The sequence below is a fragment of the Electrona antarctica genome (assembly GCF_951216825.1).
Source record: "Electrona antarctica genome assembly, chromosome: 23".
Lineage (NCBI taxonomy): Eukaryota > Metazoa > Chordata > Actinopteri > Myctophiformes > Myctophidae > Electrona > Electrona antarctica.
The window spans coordinates 36,532,540-36,550,918 of NC_136804.1; the positions used below are offsets into that span (position 1 = coordinate 36,532,540).

The 18,379-nt window shown below is 41.4% G+C and overlaps 1 protein-coding gene across 1 annotated transcript in view; it reads left to right on the top strand.

The window, feature by feature from the left end:
* Nucleotides 1-9,493: 9,493 nt before the first annotated feature.
* net1 (neuroepithelial cell transforming 1) overlaps nt 9,494-18,379 on the top strand; it is a 57,389-nt gene continuing 48,503 nt past the window's right edge. The window contains exon 1 of the mRNA XM_079493751.1: nt 9,494-9,541. The gene's annotated coding sequence lies outside the window, so the exon portion shown is untranslated. The remainder of the gene's footprint in view (nt 9,542-18,379) is intronic.

Genomic DNA, 18,379 nt, shown 5'->3' on the forward strand with positions numbered 1-18,379 from the left:
AACAAATCACCCTGTTTATTTCTTGTGATGTCTTTTAATTTTTCGGGGGCTTTTCCTGCCTTTATTTATAGGATGAAAGTAGTGGTCTGACAGGAAAGGGGGAGAGAGATGGGGGGGAAGACATCGGGAGTCGAACCCGCGGCACGCCGTCAGGCTGGCTCAGCAGCCTAGGTGCCCAGACGGTTGAGCTGACCGTCCTGGCCTTCTTGTGATGTCTTGATCTTCTATTATAGTACATGTATTCCTGCGCAAAACAACAGACAGACCCATTATATTTCCTCCTAGTCCTTTATCTATGATTGTGTAACTTGGTTTCATAGACGACACGTCAGATCTATAATTAGCCTATCTGATCTATTCTACAGCATGCCCAATGCCCATGATAATCATATGACAACCTCCTCCCATAGGGCAGACAACCTCCTCCCATAGGGCAGACAACCTCCTCCCATAGGGCAGACAACCTCCTCCCATAGGGCAGACAACCTCCTCCCATAGGGCAGACAACCTCCTCCCATAGGGCAGACAACCTCCTCCCATAGGGCAGAGGGTGTTTGATAATCATATGACAACCTCCTCCCATAGGGCAGACAACCTCCTCCCATAGGGCAGAGGGTGTTTGATAATCATATGACAACCTCCTCCCATAGGGCAGACAACCTCCTCCCATATGGCAGACAACCTCCTCCCATAGGGCAGACAACCTCCTCCCATAGGGCAGACAACCTCCTCCCATAGGGCAGACAACCTCCTCCCATATGGCAGACAACCTCCTCCCATAGGGCAGACAACCTCCTCCCATAGGGCAGACAACCTCCTCCCATAGGGCAGACAACCTCCTCCCATATGGCAGACAACCTCCTCCCATAGGGCAGACAACCTCCTCCCATAGGGCAGACAACCTCCTCCCATAGGGCAGACAACCTTCTCCCATAGGGCAGACAACCTCCTCCCATAGGGCAGACAACCTCCTCCCATAGGGCAGACAACCTCCTCCCATAGGGCAGGGGGTGTTTGTTGTGTCAATTGCAATCACACGTATTATCCCATTTTGGGCGGGAACCCCTTTTGGTGTTTTAAAGCATTATATGTTATACTTTAGCTATTGAAAAATAGCAGATCTACAAGCTCATAGCGCGGCACCGAGTGCTAGTCAATTCTAAGCCCTCATCAATCTGGCTTTAGAGCTAATCATAGCACGATTACAGCTGTCACCCTAGTTCTGGATCATTTACTCACAGGTTCAGACAAAAACAAACATGCTGCAGCCATTTGTATTGGCCACACAGTTCACCACTCCTTACTATTAGATAGACTGCACATATCAGGCTTTGATACAGAGGCCTGCAACTGGTTTAGGAATTATCTGTATGGTAGACGTCAATGTGTTAAGATGGGTGATGGCAATCTGGGTTCCTACCAGTCACATCTGGCGTACCACAGGGTTCCATTCTAGGCCCTATGTGATTGTCAAATTCATCTCTATGCCTATGACACAATGTTATACTGTACCGCTGACTCCACTGTACTGGCCATTGAAAAACTACAACTCGCATTTAACTCATTACAAAGCTCTTTTAGCAACCTTAAACTAACACTTAATGACAATAAAACAAAATGCATGGTCTTCTCTAAATCAAAAAACATAGACTATTCCAATCTCCATATCACCACCACCAATGGATCAACAATAGAAAGAGTCTTGGAATATAAGTATCTTGGTATATAATAATATAAGTATATAATATAAGTATATAATAATATAAGTATCTTGGTATATGGCTGGACGACAAATGCAATTTCAAATACCACATAGATAATCTGGTCAGAAAATTGGCTTCCTATACAGAAATAAAGCAAATTTTCCCAGGATCTGTAGAAAACGGATTATTGAAGCCACATTTCTATCCGTACTGGACTATGGAGACATAATCTATCGTCATGCAGCTGCCTCCACACTCAAGCCGGGGCGACTGTGGCTCAGGAGGTAGAGCAGGTCGTCCAATGATCCATGGGTCGGCGGTTCGAATCCCGGCTCCTCCTGTCTACATGTCGAAGTGTCCTTGGGCAAGACACTGAACCCCAAATTGCTCCCGATGTGCTGGTTGGTACCTTGCATGGCTTCCGCCGCCATCGGTGTATGAATGTGTGTGTGAATGGGTGAATGTAATGCACAATCTATGTAAAGCGCCTTGGATAAAGGCGCTATATAAATGCACCATTTACCATTTTATTTACCAAGCCGCTGGACTCAGTTTACCACTCAGCTCTGAGGTTTATTACTGGAGACAGCTATGATACTCATCACTGTACCCTATATGATAATGTGGGCTGGTCTTCTCTGACGGAAAGACGCAATAATCACTGGCACCTCTTCATATATAAAGCCCTGGTCGGGAAATTACTATCATATATTTCATCCATGTTACATCAGAAACCTAGTCGCATTGTAACCCGCTCCAGTGATTGGCTAGGCCTTCTGGTCCCTTTTTGCCAACTCTGAACTTGGAAAGGCTGCTTTCAGCATCGGTGCACCTGATTCTTGGAATGTCTTGTAACAAGAACTCAAACTTAATACCCTGGCATCAATTGGTCATTTTAGGAATTTACTCAATAACCGTCCATCACCTGTATGTTGCTGTTTTAACTGATTGCTGAATATATAATTGTATTAACGGTTTGTTGTAACTAATATTGTTGTTGTATTACTGTTTTTTTGTATGTAATCTCGGCATCATTGTAAATGAGGGGTTCCCTCAATGGTCTCTCCGAGAATTTAAATAAAGGTTGAATGAAAAAATATATAGTATGTCGTTTTTCATGGTTTTCGGCGATAAATAAATGATGAAAATCATTCAACAACATACTATAGTGTTGTTTTTCATGGTTTTCAACGATAAAATAAACCATACAAAATCATGAAAAACTATGAAAGAAATTATGAAAATCATGAAAAAATACATATACTATAGTATCGTTTTTCATGTAGGCTACCAAACTCACGGAGGCACCTTCACATACAGTACCTGACAATAAAAACAATTCTTATTCTGATTCCAAAGTCATTGGATCTAAGTTCCTCATTCTCTCTCTCACTCACTCACTCACTCACTCACTCACTCACTCACTCTCTCTCTCTCTCTCTCTCTCTCTCTCTCTCTCTCTCTCTCTCTCTCTCTCTCTCTCTCTCTCTCTCTCTCTCTCTCTCTCTCTCTCTCTCAATTCAATTTTCAATTCAATTAGCTTTATTGGCATGAATGTAATGGCTACAGTATTGCCAAAGCATGAAATTCAACAAAGAACAAAACAAAATAAAATAAAAATATAACAGAAAACAAGCAAATAGAACATTAACTTTCACAATACAATATGAAAATACTCATACCGGTCAAAATATACAGTATTAAATGTGTCCGTGGTGTGTGTGTGTCGAGATGGTTCGTGTCAAGATAATAGTCACATTGTGTATATTTTTTCTATGTGTCCCTCATTTTGTGACATGCAGTCACATACTGTGCAGCCAGATGTGCTGCAGGTCCTTCTCCTAATACCTTGTCATTGTCATGTAGCTCTTTAAAATTTGGGATCAACAACTCGAATCTATTAAAATATTCGGTTCTTATATTATTATATTTATTACATTTTAATAGAAAGTGTGTCTCAGTCTCTACCTCAGCTGAGGTTAATGACCACACACTCTCTGTTCTGGAGGTAGGTAGGACTTCTTGTGTCGTCCTTTCTCTATGGCCAGACTGTGGTCACTTACTCTGTATTTGGTCAAGATCTGTCTCTCTCTCTCTCTCTCTCTCACCATAAGGGCATTGTGGTGGACATTTATGTCAAAATGAAATCTTTGCCACAGACTATATAAAATGAGTGGACAATAATATGACCAGAGGCAGAAACTATAAAGAACTAGCCCTGAATGACCATAACAGGTCTGCAACTCTCTGAGAGTGTACAGTACTACAAATGGAACCAAATGGATTACTTACGGGTCCATTTTGGTTCCATTTGTACACAAAATAAGAACATTATAATGGAAAATCTTAACATTTGCCACAGACAAGGCCAAGTCTTTGTCGTGGACACGTTTGTCTGTGTCTGTAATACAGACAATATGCCCGTATACAGACTCTGTATACAGGCATATTGATGACCTCTGCTGGTATTGGATGGTGGCGGGACGGATTGAGCCACGATGGGCCAAATAATTCTAGTAAACGGCATGGGGGGGTGCTATAATCATATACCAGACAGACCCTATTACTGGCAGAAGGGACTGGGAGCTCATTCCAAATTCTTCACACACACACATTGGTTGTGCTTTGAGATTGAAAGGCACAGTTTTCCTAAACGGTCATCTGCTGCGGGATTGTAAGCCTGACCCACATTCATATTCAACATGCACACCTGACCAGACCAGGTGGACCGTGGAGGAATGTCTTCTGTCAAGTCTTCTGAAAGAATATATATTCAAAGATTTGTGCCGCATTTTCACGGGTTTTTCAAAAATAGCAGACCTACAAGCTCGTAGCGCGCCACTCGGTGGCGCGCTATGAGCTTGTAGATCTGCTATTTTTCAATAGCTAAAGTATAACGTAATGCTTATAGTTAAAACACCAAAAGGGGTTCCCGTCCAGAATGGGTTAAAGTGTTAAAGCACTATATTCTGATAGCTATCATTGCTATGGAGTGTTTGTTCGGTAAGACGGAGAGACCTCCAGCACTTTAATACACACAAAATGCATTTTGGTGGGTGGTCAAATTTCGCTGTGGCACGAGTGCAAGTGCACTAGCCTCATGCTTCATGTGCCGCGTTAGCAAAGGCTACATTTATGTAATTTAGATAGCATATTATGTAGACATAGCACTCTATAGTGTACTCTATACGTATGTCATTGTATAGATATACTGTTAGACGGATGTTAGGTCTTAGCTTAAAGGAGAATTCCATACTAGAAGGCTTTCTTACCTTTCTTTGTAGTTGTTACGTCCACACCAAAGAGGTCCAGGTGTTATTTTGTGCAAAAGCGCATTGTTGGCTATTTCCCCCTAATATAAGCCCTACATGAATTGAATTGAATTGAATGAGCCTATGGGGTGTTGTGCTAATTTGCTTATTTCCATCGCTCAAAATTCATTTTGTTTTGTATATATCCTCTCTTCATAATGTAAATAGTATCCCAAGCAGCACACTTTTCTACTTATTTCGATGGAAATGAGCGAATTTGCACAAAAACCTGACCCCCCATTGAGGGCTTATATTAGGGGAAATAGCCAATAAAGTAACATGGAATTCTCCTTTAACTCCTTATGATCCTTGATGACTGTACGTCTATGCATTTGATGTATTACCTTGTGTTGTTCTTGCTTACTGTAAATCGCTCTGGATTAAGAGCGTTGTAATTGTAATTGTAATTGTGGTCAAATTTCAGCCAATAATGTAAAGAGTGATCCATTTATCAGCTTCAATTTGAGAGTGTTCCAGTTCCAATTGTGTTGTCTGCTCACTTCTTTGTGTCACCACCTCCAGTGTCACTTCCTCTGTTGAGTTCTCTCTCCTGATCAAATTGTTATATAATAGAGCTATTTAACACTTCTTTTAACCCATTTTGGGCGGGAACCCCTTTTGGTGTTAGCATTATGTTATGCTTTAGCTATTGAAAAATAGCAGATCTACAAGCTCATAGCGCGCCACCGAGTGGCGCGCCACGAGCTTGTAGGTCTGCTATTTTTGAAAAATCGAAGAACGACTGACATAGAAACATAGCTTTTTCAGAAAACTGGCAGGATGTAGAAGACATTTTTAGAATCTGATCTCAGGTCAAAACGAATGAAAAGCACTTACCCATACCTTTAACTTTAAGTGTTAAAGGCATGCGAATCCCTTGACTCCTTCAAAACCGCTCTCAAAGGGCACCTACGGATGGCTGCAATTCGAAACTGGCCCCCGTAAAATCTGAATCCCCCCCCTGAATCCTGTTCTGTTCTTTGTCTATATAGAAGTGTCTATTTGTACGTCTCTAAATGTTTTTGATGAATTGAACATGGTGGACCCTATTGTAAACAAGTGTAATGCTTAATTGGGTCGTCCACTCACAGTTAACAGCCTTTGTATTGAGTTTGTGCTTGAAATGCACTGTAATTCTGCAAACTGTTAATAAATATTTCAATCAAAATCAATCAAAAAAAGTAATCTTCATGCTGCCGCCTTTAGGCCTTTTCTTTTTTTGTATTAGTGTTACTATAGTTTGTATTTCTTATCTACACCACTCCTGTTCAAGGTTCAAGGTTCAAGGTTCAAGGTTAGCTTCCCTTGCGGGAAATTGGTTTGCAGCCAGATCATAGTAAAAAATCACACTCGTGTGAACTGAGTGGTGTAAGGTCTTATATAGCCTGTCTGACGTAATGAAATCGTGTCTGACGTAATGAAATCACACCCGGGTGAACAGGGTGAACATAGCAACCATGCTCATTTTTTCTGCACTAACAAAGCCAGTTGTAGGAGTGGTTTACACCACTCAAAAATACACACAACAACAACATTCAATACAAGACTAAGATCTAACAACAGGGCACTAGAGGCAGAGAATTCATGACATTCAAAGTAGCAAAGTCAGCAAAAGTGCATTAGTGGGCAGTGTGTGCAAAGAGGCAAGAATAAAGTGCTCTCTGCTGTTCAGCAGCTGAATAGCAGCCGGGACAAAGGATAGTTTGAACCGATTAGTCCTGTCTGTCCGTCCGTCCGTCCGTCCATCCATCCATCCATCCATCCATCCATCCATCCATCGAAAGACTACAAGAGGTTAACAAGAGTTTCACTCTTCAGCATCAGCTCATGCACCAAACAGAGTTATCTGACCTTTTCAAACTCATTTCGCAGACAATTTAATCTTCCCCCCAGAGGCAAGAACCCTCTTGTCTTGCAGTCAGATTCAAGTGCCAGAACAAATCTTCACACGTCTTCCCAGAAACATCCTCCTCACACTTATTAGTCACACATGAGGCTCATTTCAGGTAATGATGGCTCTGAGCAGTGGTGGAAAGTAAGTATACATTTACTCAAGGACTGTCCTTAAGTATAATTTTCAGTACTTTTACTTCTACTTTTACTTTCTAGTTTTTAACCTTTTAACTAGTTTTCTAATAAAATTGTTTTTACTTCTGTTCTGTAAAGCGAATTTGGGTACCTTGAAAAGCACTATATAAATCGTATATATTATTATTATTATTATTACTCTACATCTCGGATCCAAATATTGTGATTCTACTCCACTACATCTATTATATTTGAAAACTACATAACAGGCATTACCCATTTCAGCCCATTTCGTCCATTTGAAAATAGCCGATCTACAAGCTCACAATGCGTCGGGATGCGATGCATTGTGAGAATGTAGATCTGCTGTTTTCAAAAATATTTTTATACATTTGAAAATTGAAATGGGACATTTTGCATAATGAGTACTTTGCAATGTTGGTACTTTAAGTAGCTACATACATTTTAATTCTGGACGCTAACGACGTTCTACATTGCAGTATTAACACTTTTACTAATAAGTAGAAACTGTGAGTACTTTTACCACCATTGCACTTCGGGTAGTGATGATGGCTCTGGGGAAAGAAGAAGTCAAAGCAAAAGGAAAGTGAAAATATAATGTATTTTTATTTTATCATCACTATGTATGGAGGCTAATGTTTGGGCTGTAACGATTAATCGAACTGGTCGATTTAATCGATCATAACATATAATAATATAACCGTTTAATAAAGCATTAATTGGCATTTGTTGATATATTTAAATAAATAAATAATGAAAGTGTTTATTTGATTAATCAAAAAAGTAATCGATACTAGTGTCATTGCTAAGACAGTTATCATAAAAGTGTTCCACAGTTACTCTGTTGGTATTTCTCAATTTACTTCTATATTTGTAAAAAAGAAATAAAAATGAATAAACAGAACATTAAAAAAAGAAAAGAAAAAAAAGAAAAGTGTTCCACAAGAAAAGTATTTTTTTGTCCTCTGAAATGAATGGAGACGGCTGTGCAGTGACAACACAATTAAGGCCCCCCAGGGGACCCCCAGGGGTACTTGAGGGAGTTCCAGGGGGGACCCAGCTAAATGATAATTTGGAACCCTAACGGGTCCATTTGGTTCCATTTGTACGCTCTCAGAGTTAAAATAACATTGATTTTACACTATAAATTGGGGTTTCAGAGATAGAAATACCATTAAATGGGGGTCCGTAAAGACTAATGCATGTCAAACTGGGGGTCCTTGAAATTAAACAGGTTGAGAATCACTGCTAGAGCCGTAAAAATCTTCTCTTATGGGGGTCCCTGGCATATCTTTTCAAATGGGGGTCTGCGGGCTAATTGTTGTCAATTTGGGGGTCCTTGACATGAAAAAGTTTGGGAACCACTAAGCTACACATTTAAAAAGTAACATTTATTGTTCAATATCATGGGTCATTGTTGCATTACACCAACACGTATTGATTGATTGATTGATTGATTCGGCACAAACAAGGGACTAAATTATTTTCGCTCCTATGCCACCAAAATGTGGAACGCCCTACCAACTGTCATTAAGACATGCGAATCCCTTGACTCCTTCAAAACCGCTCTCAAAGGGCACCTACGGATGGCTGCAATTCGAAACTGGCCCCCGTAAAATCTGAATCCCCCCCCCGCCCCCCCCTTTTTTCCCCTCACTGTATATATTTCTTTTCCCTTTTTACCTCCTTTATGATGAATTCCTGTTCTGTCTATAGAAGTGTCTATTTGTACGTCTCTAAATGTTTTGATGATTTGAACATGGTGGACCCTATTGGAAACAAGTGTAATGCTTAATTGGGTCGTCCACTCACAGTTAACAGCCTTTGTATTGAGTTTGTGCTTGAAATGTACTGTAATTCTGCAAACTGTTAATAAATTCTTCAATCAATCAATCAATCAATTTGCAGAATTACAGTACATTTCAAGCACAAACTCAATACAAAGACTGTTAACTGTGAGGGTCCACCTTGTTCAAATCATCAAAACATTTAGAGACGTACAAATATACGTATACCTTGGGAAACCTATCATTTATATTTTGAGACAAATTCTTAAGATTGCAATCTAAGTGCACACAACGTTTGAGTGACAGGTTATTATATATATGTATAATTATTATGCCTTTATTATCTGAGGCGCAGACCACACACCACTCGTGCACGTCATACAGCTCTCAGAGCTCTGGCCCCGCCTATTGGTCGATTCTCATTGGTCAATATTTGGATTTTCGCCATATTCAAAATATATAGTTCTATTGTGTAGTTTAGATGCAATTGTTTCAAAGTCAAACGCATGTATGTTTAGATATTACGATAACCTTGAGTAGGGTTTTTCAAATTAGGTGAAATATTCCAAATGGATACATTTAATGATGAAGCACCACCAGAGTGTAGGAAGGAGAGGAAGTTGAACAGGAAGTGTTCCATTGATGAAGACTCCCCAGGGAACAACAACAATAATACCCATTTCAGAAGAAGGTGAGATAATATGATACACGTATAAAGCGTTTACGGACTTTACGCTGTCCACACTACAACATACATGGCCACAAACTTAGATAAAGAAGTATAAGGCTATAGTTAATAAGTCGAAGTAGTCAATTATTTATGAAATGGACAACATTTCTACGTATATTAACCGTTAACCCTCGATATGTAACAGGGCACATATTGCTGCTGCTTCAGCTTCAAGTTAACGTTATTTAAGTTAAGTTTAACTTTACGTTTTCCGTTGTTTGAGCTGGCGTTGTTATGTAAAAAAAAAAGTGGTCTGTTTTGTCTATTTGCATTTCACGAGCCAGTAAACACTGGCATGTTAAATAAGGCGATTATTTCAATTCAGACGTTTTCCGTCCCAGGGTGTAGACATGGCGCAGTTGCGCAAATGCGCCACGAGGTGGCAGCATAAGGTCGTCCTTGTGTTTTCAGAGTCACTTATTTGTCATTCATAGTTCATAATACAGGTAGAAGCCATAGATCTGAGAGACTATGTATTTTATCATCTATCATAGATGCATATTATCTACCGGTATCACAGATACGAACGCAAAAGTCTGACTCGATAAAATACATCTATGATAGTCTTGATCCAAGGCTAAGAGTTATATAAAACAAGCAGTGAAATGTTGGTGTGAGTGTGGCATGTGTTGCAAGTTGCAACTCAAAACTCTATTTAGAACAATAGAACAGTTTTACCTATTGTTATGTAGGCCTATTGTATTTCATTGTTGAAACGAGATGTGACCTACATACCTTTTTAATATCGGAACAAAACGATCAGACCTTTTTTATTTTGGGACAATAATAAACCCAGCGACAAAGTTTATGTTGGACTCATTTTGAGAGGCTTTCCGTGTTCAGTGCCAAAGGAAATACATCAGGCCTGCCCAGCCCAGGTCTGTGCCCGGCAGCAGTGCCGACCAGCTTGATAGACACACATGGAAACGGATCACCCTGTGTTTGACCTCCTTAACCGGCTGTGTGCGTGCGTGCGTGCGTGCGTGCGTGCGTGCGTGCGTGCGTGCGAGAAGCAGAAAACCACTGCAAAGTTTCCTGTGAGATTGCCATTGGTGGTTAGATTAGTGAGAGCGAGAGCCTATATATTTTTGTGGTACCTGTAATAGGCCTATCTCACAGCCCGCTTTCCACGCCCACTTCCGGTAAATAGTGGTGTCTTTAACATGAGCATTTACACGTTTTTTTCTCTGGAGATTCTAAGTACATTTTCTAATGTAAAAATGTGACAGACCAATATTATTATGAAGCAAACAAGATGGTAAATCAGGTCGAACAGATAGAACAAACCTTACCTTGAGAAAACAAAAGTTGTAGACTTCTTAAATTACCTCCGTTAACATGTAGCGTCTATGGAGTGACGTCACGCTATCACCACTAACCCCGAAAGGGGGCGTATTTAGGGGGGGCGGGGAAATTCTGTGAGATAGGCTTATGGGAGTACTTATATATTGCAGTATTGGTACTTTTACTTAAGTAAAAAATGTCAGTGCTTTTTCCACCACTGGTCATAACAATGATGTCCAAACTCATGCACCAGGCAGGAGGTCATGTTTTTTTTACGGGGGCCAGTTTCGAATTGCAGCCGTCCGTAGGTAGGTGCCCTTTGAGAGCGGATTTGAAGGAGTCAAGGGATTCGCATGTCTTAATGACAGTTGGTAGGGCGTTCCACATTTTGGTGGCATGGAGCGAAATTAATTTAGTCCCTTGTTTGTGCCGAATCTGGGTTGTACATGGTTTGTTGAACTCCCTCTGGTGTTGTGGGTGTGGACTTCGTTAACATTTAAGGAAGTATTTGGACAGGTACAGGTTACGGGTCGTATTTAGAGTTAACAGGGTATTTCACTTATTTTCAGAAGGAAAAGAATTCATGGTCATTTTATCGTCTACTCAGGCTTTTGTGAACACCCCTGACCCCTGACCCCTGGCAGTTTTTAAGTTGCTCTATTCAGTATTTATTTAGATATTAGATCAGTGCTTCCCAAACTATTTCATGTCAAGGACCCCCAAATCGACACCTATTAGCCCCATTTGAAAACATATGCCAGGGACCCCCATAAGAGAAGATTTGTCCTACGGCTCTAGCAGTGATTCTCAACCCGTTTAATTTCAAGGACCCTCCAGTTTGATATGCATTAGACTACGGACCCCCATTTAATGGCATTTCTAGCTCTGAGACCCCCAATTTATATTACCTACATTTTAACTCTGAGTGTGTACAAATGGAACCAAATGGACCCTAACGGTAACGTGTCCATTTGGTTCCATTTGTACACTCTCAGAGTTACAGATCCATAAAAGGTCAATTTGGTTGATTGGTTCCTAACTATCATTTAGCTGGGGACCCCCTGGAACTCCCCCAAGGACAAGGACGCCTAGGGGTCCCTGGACCCCACTTTGGGAACCACTGTATTAGATAATATAATTATAAACTGTCCGGGGTGCTCCCAAAAGCTGATGATAAAATAACCCCCCAAAAAAGTGAAATATCCCTTTTGCAGCAATGTACAGTGCACTGTAGTGCAGGGGTTCTCAACCCGTGGGTCGCGACCCCTCGGGGGGTCGCCAAATTATTTTAGGGGGTCCCCAAATTATTTAAAAAAACAAAATTAAATTTTATTTTCACGATTTTTCTAAAATAGCAGACCTACAAGCTCGTAGCGCGCCACTCGGTGGCGCGCTACGAGCTTGTAGATCTGCTATTTTTCAATAGCTAAATTATAACATAATGCTTAAAACACCAAAAGGGGTTCCCGCCCAAAATGGGTTAAGATTATTGTAGCAGTCAATTTATATTGGGGGTCGGGAGGGGGCGGGGCGGGGGTCCCGAGACATTGCCAAAGCATTTCCGGGGGTCCCCGGCCAAAAACGTTGAGAACCCCTGCTGTAGTGTATGTCGAAATCCGCCAGCCCCTTAAGTATTTAACCTCCTGTGTTAGATACGATGAAGTCTATTTTACCAATAGTTTGGCTGAGATCTTAGTGGCAATGTCCCACTTTGTTGTCCAGCTGCAGTACAGGTATTATTGGATCTTAATTATTGGCCGCACGGTGTATCATTTCAGCATTGACGACGTCGCAATTTAGTTGTACAGAATAGGGTAACTATGGCCATTTGTCATGAATGAATAGGCTACTTGAGAAGAAAAAAAACATAATAGCCAGTCCACAATCAACACTGATGTAATGACATGTTGGTAACTGGTCTTGCACGCACATTCCTACTTCACAAAGGTGTCGTGTTGAGTCAAACGTCCAGTTCCCATGTGCTATTCCCATACGGCGAGCTGTTTTGAAACCTGATAGCCAGCCCAGGATACGTAATGAGGCTATGAGGCAGTGATTGATGTCACTGCACACATAGTCATGCTTGTCATTGCCTTGGCTCCAGGACCGGGACAAAGGTCCCCCCGTTCGCCTACTCTGTCTTTCCTTCTATATATGGTTCTGTAGTATGAGTCAGTGGATTAGCGTGGCTTTTGGCCCTGCCTTTGTTTTGTTTGTTAAAGTTAACTTTACCTGAAATGTAGCCTCAACCTCACTATGCTAGAATCCCCCCACACGCACGGGCGCGCACACACACACACACACACACACACACACACACACACACACACACACAGTCACACACACACACACAGTCACACACAGTCACACACACACTCTCTCTCTCTTCCTCCCTGGGTTTCTCTCATGAGCTCACCTCACCTCGTCATCAGGCCACAAACAAAAGTCTTGCCTCAGGACGAGATATGTCACTCATTGACAACAGACTACCACTCCACGGTCACACGCACAGGGAGGGCTGCTGGAGCTGCAGTGCTGCTGACTGAGGTTATCATGTAGAAGAGTCGAGTGATCAGCTTGTATGTGCAGCAGATCAATATTGATGATAAATAGTGTGTGTGTGTGTGTGTGTGTGTGTGTGTGTGTGTGTGTGTGTGTGTGTGTGTGTGTGCGTGTGTGCGTGTGTGTGTGTGCGTGTGTGCGCGTGCGTGCGTGCGTGCATGCGCATACCACATGCGGTTGTGGTATTACAGACAAGTAATGTGGTCCATTTGATTCAACCGTTAAAGGACCACTTTTCAACCTATCTTCATATAATAGGTCCTCACTAATAATCACGATAAAATGGCACCATTTTTTTCTACTCGGTCTGTGTCTCATATGAGGGCTGTGGGCAGTTCAGAAACCCGTCCACCAGTGACATCATCGTTAGGCAGATATTTTTTTAACTTTTTACAAAAATGTTTAGATTTTTATTATCGTGAGAACGATGGCTTCCATTTTCACATTGCAACTTTTCAGGACTAGAAAGCCTGCAGTTTCTATTAGCTTGTATTTCCCATCACTGGAGGACGGTTTAGGCCTCCTATGAGACACAGACTGAGTAGGAAAAAATTGCGCCATTTTTTCATGATTATTAGTGAGGACCTATTATATGAAGATAGGTTGAAAAGTGGTGAAGTGGTCCTATCAATCATTTAGCTGGTGGTGGTGGGGGTGGGGGGGGGGCCGGACACTGGAATCATTCCAGACCACTATCTAGAGTGGTTCTATGACGTGCATAACTTTGTGTGTTAGCAATAGCAACGCGGGCGGCTCTGTTCTGTTGGCACCCGTTGTTTGGATTAGGCAGTGTGAGATATTAGGTGAGCTGTACTAAGAACGGGAACCGGTTGTACTTGTGTCAAGATGTTATGGGCTTCTTGAGAACTAAATTTAAATGTGCTGTTTTATTATTATTACTATTTTTAACAGTGGTTGGCCTAGCACTGTCCATGGCTGCCTGTGTGCAGAGGTCTGTGGTGGAATAAGTACTCACATTTTCTACTACTTAAAGTAAAAGTATCAATATTGCAATATAGAAATACTTTTGGTACTTAAAGTACCAAAAGTAAAAGTACTCATTGTGCCGAATGTACCATTTAAAGTGTTCCAATATATACTAATCCTTAGACATTAGCAGATCTACAAGCTCACAATGTGTCGCATCGCAACGCATTGTGAGCTTGTAGATCGGCTATTTTCAAATGGCTGATATGTATAAAGGGCTGAAGTGGTTAATGTCTGTTTTGTAATCAAAATCTATAAACTAACTATAGTAATTAGTTAGTTTAAAGTAATTAAAGTACAATATTTGGATCCGAGATGTTCTGTGCAGCAGATGTATTGGCAATTGGAAATACTCGAGTAAACTAGAAATACCTCAAAAGTACAGTACTTAAGTAAATGTACCACCTGGGCTCGGCGCCGGCCGTGGTTCAGTGACATGCCATCACCATCACCGTGGTCTGCTTGGTGTTCCTGGGAAGACCTGAGCATTCCGCAGATGCTTCCTGCTGTCAGACAGAGACAGGAGGAGGAGGAGTAGTACATCACGCCACCCAGTTTCTCACACACAGTTCCTGTTTCACTCGCCCCGCTGGGGCTCGGTGCAGATTCCAGGAGCTTACCGCAATCACAGGGCTAGTCTCTCTCTCTGGACTGTCTTCACTTTCCAACCACAAAATCTGGATGGTTAATCTAAAGTAAACTCTCACAAATGGTCTTGAGAACACAGTGAAACCAACACAGTGCAGAGCTGCCTGTCACGCACAAACACAGATCCAGGTTCCTCTGTCCTCCTTCCGTCTAAATAATACTATATATAGTCCAGGGGTTCTCAAATGTTTTTGGCCTAGGTATACCCCCTTGGAGGGGAGCCATTTTACAAGTACATTCTCATCCTCGCAATCGCAAAACACAGATCAGCATATAGTTAGGGATGCACCGAAAAGGGAAATTCTTGGCCGAAACCGAATACCAAATATATGAAACAGTTGGCCGAAAACTGAATACAGAATATCCGAATATGATGAATATTATATATCTTTTTTCCTACCATTGCTGTCATGGCCGTACCTTAAAGCTACCTGATTTATGGCAAAATAAATGGTTATGGCAAAACTTTAACTTAAATAATAATCACTATTATGGGTCCATAAAACCTTTATTCAGCTCTTTTGAATGCATTAATTGCATACACTATTCGGTGATATATTTTCTGCCTATTCGGGCCGAAACCGAATAGGCCGAAAATGCATTTTTTTAGCCATTTTCTGCCGAATATTTTCTGCGGCCGAATATTTGGTGCATCACTAGCATATACTGTACTTACAACCACGTGTACATTTTGATGCCATTGGAACTATTTGTATTAATAAAAACCACACCCGTGTGAACTGAGTGGTGCAAGGTCTTATATAGTCTGATCAGCTATGTCAGTGACGTCACACACTAACCATAGTAACCATGCTCACCTTTGCACGGACACGTAGGAATACAGGTACACAAACATACAGACAAAGCTGGTTGTTGGAGTGGTTTGCACCACTCAACAAAGCTGGTTGTTGGAGTGGTTTGCACCACTCAAAAACGTCTCAATCTAAATCATTCAGACCCATTTCATAGCCATAAACAGAAACCACTACTACAATTATATGAATCATGTGCCAATAGTCATTTCATTCAAATTGATTGTGTGCAAAACCTGACGGCACACTTTTCAACTTAATTGTAATGATACAGCATTTTTAACCCATTCTGGGCAGGAACCCCTTGGCTTTTGGTGTTTTACTTTAGCTATTGAAAAATAGCAGATCTACAAGCTCATGAACTATGAACTTGTAGGTCTGCTATTTTTTTTTAAATCGTGAAAATGTGCCTCAAATCTTTGAATATATAGTGTTACTAGAGTGAACGTTTTAACTCAAATCTTTGCTTCTGGGGAGGTCCCTGGAACAACATATTTTCAGATGGGGATCTGAGGCATATTACAGATAATTTTTGGGGTCCTTGACATGAAATATTGACCACCACTGATACAGAAACATAAGGTTTTTCAGAAAACTGTCATTTTTTAAATTTCGACGCCAGGCCTAAATGGGTTAAAAAAAGCGTTGCGGATCCCCGTGGCTATAGTCTCACAAAGGTCAGCTTTCAATGTCTCATACCTGAGAGAGAGAGAGAGCGTCGTCTCACTCACTCCTGCATGTCTCTCGCCCCACACAGGTGTCACAGGAATGTTCCGCGGCGCCCACATCGGTTCCTCTCAGTTCTCACGGCATACCTCATCGTCAGCCATCAACTCATATTATCGTTAGCTGATTGATTACATTCACAAAGTGCTTGGAATGGGAGCGTACAGTAGCACACACACACACACACACACACACACACACACACACACACACACACACACACACACACACACACACACACACACACACGCCCTGAGGAGGATGTGTGTCCCTTAGACTTAGAGCAGTGGTTCCCAAACGTTTTTAGCCCGTGAACCAAAAACGAGATTAGACGTTCTCGCCCGGGACCCAAACTAATGAAAATATAGCCGCTCTACAAGCTCGGAACACGTCGCTTCCTTCACAACACGCGTTGTGAGCTTGTAGATCGGCTATTTTCACAACTTCTTTTATTAATTATGTTTGCTTTGGTTGTTTTAAAATGTATACAATTCTTTACAAATGATATGTTTTAAAAACAAAATATTTTTAAAATATTTTTCTGAGTAAAAATCCATAGTAAAAAAAATGGCGTCCTCACTTTTCTGTCATTCCGGCCAATCACAATTGGCGTATTCACTTTCCCACTTTTTTCCCTCATTTTTTTTATCCTCAATATTTACTTTTGCTCAGCCAATCAAATCATTGATGGGGTCCTCAGCCAATCAAATCAAAGCTAAAATTCACACAAACACAATGTTTCCACACCTAAGCGCAAAACGGTCGACAGCCGCGCACGTCTTAAGCTGTGCGCAGCTTATTTTCCGAGTTTTTATAAGCTCGGAAAATAAGCTGTGCACAGCTTAAAGGACCACTTCACCACTTTTCAACCTATCTTCATATAATAGGTCCTCACTAATAATCATGAAAAAATGGCGCAAAAGGTCTGTGTCTCATAGGAGAGCTGTGGGCAGTTCAGAAACCGTCTTCCAGTGACATCATCGATGGGGAATGCAAGCTAATATAAACTGCAGGCTTTCTAGTCCTGAAAAGTTGCAATGCGAAAATGGAAGCCATCGTTCTCACGATAATGAAAATCTAAACATTTTTGTAAAAAAATCTTGTTAAAAAAGAAATCTGCCTAATGATGATGTCACTGGAAGACTGTTTCTAAACTGCCCACAGCCCTCCTATGAGACACGGACTGAGTAGAAAAAAATCGTGCCATTTTATCATGATTATTAGTGAGGACCTATTATATGAAGATAGGTTGAAAAGTGGTGAAGTGGTTCTTTAAGACGTGCGGCTCTTTAGATAGTGTGGCAGCACCGACAGACAAAGCTGGGCATAGGAGGAGGTGCTAGCGGGCTCAAAAAGACGTCCCTCCCTTTTGGAATAGAGACTATGCACATGGCATGCATGATTTTCCCATCAGGACACGCCCCCCTCATCTAGACTGAGTGGCAGAACATTGAGCAGCATGGAGTGTTGGAGTTTGGAAGCGCTCGTTGGAAATCACTCAACCGTCCTGCCTACCACCTAAGTGTCACATAATGCAGGAGGCATCAAAATGTTGTGTTATTGAAAACAAGCACTTCCAAACTCTGACACTTAACATAATCAAATGCAGGGCATTTCTTGACAACGCCCTGGTAAAGTCTGTCCCGACAGCCAGGAACCTTGGTGTTGTCCTGGACAGTCAGCTCTCGTTCAAAACACACATCACAGCTGTCACTAGATCCTGTAGGTTTACACTCTACAACATACGACGAATTAGACCGTTCCTCACCCAGGAGTCAGC